Raw genomic sequence first — 3,356 nt, 5'->3', positions numbered from 1 at the left:
CAGGGAATTATCACATAACTCAGTATGTGATAATGGCAGACCAATATACATATATATCAAGATTATCAATACAAAATATATATCATTATTAGCCTGCCTCAATTGTAATTATTTATTTGGATTAACGATAAAGTTCGGAAACAATTTGTTATTCTATGTATAATAGAAACCTTGGCCTTTGTTTCAACATTATTATCTTTGGGCTTAAAATATTAACCGTGGAGCCAAGTCTCATATTCATAAATGAATAAAGAAACAAATTTGACGGATTAATATCTTCTCTACCGACAGACAGTATTTTGTCACGTCAATAGTAGATGGCCGGCCCATTGACCATCCTATAGTAGTTTTTGGACCCAATATCTTTAATTCGGGTATTTTCAATTGTCTTTGCCAATCAACCGTTTGGTACTCTCTCATATAATAAGAGAATACACATATAATTCCATTATATGGATATATCTTCATTATTTTATTTGCTACATCACCCTATAATAGTTTTTGAACCCGTCAACTTCAATTCGGGTATTTTCAATTGTCTTTGCCAACCATTTATATGGTATTCTCTATTATAATAAGAGAATACTAGTGTATATCCATTATATGGATATATCATCTTCATATTATTTGCTACACCACCCTATAGTAGTTTTTGAACCCATCATCTGCAATTCGGGTATTTTCAATTGTCTTTGCCAACCAACTATACGGTATTCTCTCTTATAATAAGAGAATACAAGTATATTTTCATTATATGGATATAATGCCATTTATTTTTCAATATCCATATAATTCATTTAGTTTTGTATGTACAAAACAAGTTTTCTTTATAGTATTGACAAAATCATATGTTTACGCATAACATAAGTTTTGACCAATACGAGGAGGGGCCCGCCAACGACCACCTCCCTATAGTAGTTTTTTACCCCACGCACTACTGCGTGCCTGTTTACAGTACTAGTGCCAGCTATCACTAGGTTTATATATCATGTTTCAGTGATATATGGGTAAATTCTACCATTTATTCTTATGTATATGGCATTTCTATGCCATATTTATACAATCCATTCATATCTTAATGTATATTTATTATATTATACATTATTATGCCTTATAGGTATTATACCTATAAGCCATATCCATACGATTCATTCACTAGTGCCGCCCCTCACTAGGTTTATAATTGTTATATCATTGATATACAATTTATTTCTATATATATGGCATTTATATGCCATATCCATACAATGCATTCACATTTCAATGTATATTTACTTGTTATACATTATTATGCCTTATAGGTATTATACCTATAAGCCATATCCATACGATTCACTTATATAAATATATGTATATTTTTCTATACATAATTTTTTTTTACTTTTGTATGGATTTTCTATGCATATCCATAGTTTATATGGATATGCTTGGCGTTCTATATAGTATTGACAAATTCATATGCATAACATAAGTTTTGACCAATACGAGGAGGGGCCCGCCAACGACCACCTCCCTATAGTAGTTTTTTACCCCACGCACTATTGCGTGCCTGTTTACAGTACTAGTGCCAGCTATCACTAGGTTTATATATCGTGTTTCAGTGATATATGGGTAAATTCTACCATTTATTCTTATGTATATGGCATTTCTATGCCATATTTATACAATCCATTCATATCTTAATGTATATTTATTATATTATACATTATTATGCCTTATAGGTATTATACCTATAAGCCATATCCATACGATTCATTCACTAGTGCCGCCCCTCACTAGGTTTATAATTGTTATATCATTGATATACAATTTATTTCTATATATATGGCATTTATATGCCATATCCATACAATGCATTCACATTTCAATGTATATTTACTTGTTATACATTATTATGCCTTATAGGTATTATACCTATAAGCCATATCCATACGATTCACTTATATAAATATATGTATATTTTTTCTATACATAATTTTTTTTTACTTTTGTATGGATTTCTATGCATATCCATAGTTTATATGGATATGCTTGGCGTTCTATATAGTATTGACAAATTCATATGCATAACATAAGTTTTGACCAATACGAGGAGGGGCCCGCCAACGACCACCTCCCTATAGTAGTTTTTTACCCCACGCACTATTGCGTGCCTGTTTACAGTACTAGTGCCAGCTATCACTAGGTTTATATATCGTGTTTCAGTGATATATGGGTAAATTCTACCATTTATTCTTATGTATATGGCATTTCTATGCCATATTTATACAATCCATTCATATCTTAATGTATATTTATTATATTATACATTATTATGCCTTATAGGTATTATACCTATAAGCCATATCCATACGATTCATTCACTAGTGCCGCCCCTCACTAGGTTTATAATTGTTATATCATTGATATACAATTTATTTCTATATATATGGCATTTATATGCCATATCCATACAATGCATTCACATTTCAATGTATATTTACTTGTTATACATTATTATGCCTTATAGGTATTATACCTATAAGCCATATCCATACGATTCACTTATATAAATATATGTATATTTTTCTATACATAATTTTTTTTTACTTTTGTATGGTTTTCTATGCATATCCATAGTTTATATGGATATGCTTGGCGTTCTATATAGTATTGACAAATTCATATGCATAACATAAGTTTTGACCAATACGAGGAGGGGCCCGCCAACGACCACCTCCCTATAGTAGTTTTTTACCCCACGCACTATTGCGTGCCTGTTTACAGTACTAGTGCCAGCTATCACTAGGTTTATATATCGTGTTTCAGTGATATATGGGTAAATTCTACCATTTATTCTTATGTATATGGCATTTCTATGCCATATTTATACAATCCATTCATATCTTAATGTATATTTATTATATTATACATTATTATGCCTTATAGGTATTATACCTATAAGCCATATCCATACGATTCATTCACTAGTGCCGCCCCTCACTAGGTTTATAATTGTTATATCATTGATATACAATTTATTTCTATATATATGGCATTTATATGCCATATCCATACAATGCATTCACATTTCAATGTATATTTACTTGTTATACATTATTATGCCTTATAGGTATTATACCTATAAGCCATATCCATACGATTCACTTATATAAATATATGTATATTTTTCTATACATAATTTTTTTTTACTTTTGTATGGTTTTCTATGCATATCCATAGTTTATATGGATATGCTTGGCGTTCTATATAGTATTGACAAATTCATATGCATAACATAAGTTTTGACCAATACGAGGAGGGGCCCGCCAACGACCACCTCCCTATAGTAGTTTTTTACCCCACGCACTATTGCG

This window comes from Drosophila subpulchrella, unplaced genomic scaffold (assembly GCF_014743375.2).
Source record: "Drosophila subpulchrella strain 33 F10 #4 breed RU33 unplaced genomic scaffold, RU_Dsub_v1.1 Primary Assembly Seq131, whole genome shotgun sequence".
In the NCBI taxonomy this organism is placed as follows: Eukaryota; Metazoa; Arthropoda; class Insecta; order Diptera; family Drosophilidae; genus Drosophila; species Drosophila subpulchrella.
The sequence above is the reverse complement of the archived record's forward strand: the minus strand, read 5'-3'. Positions refer to the sequence as shown.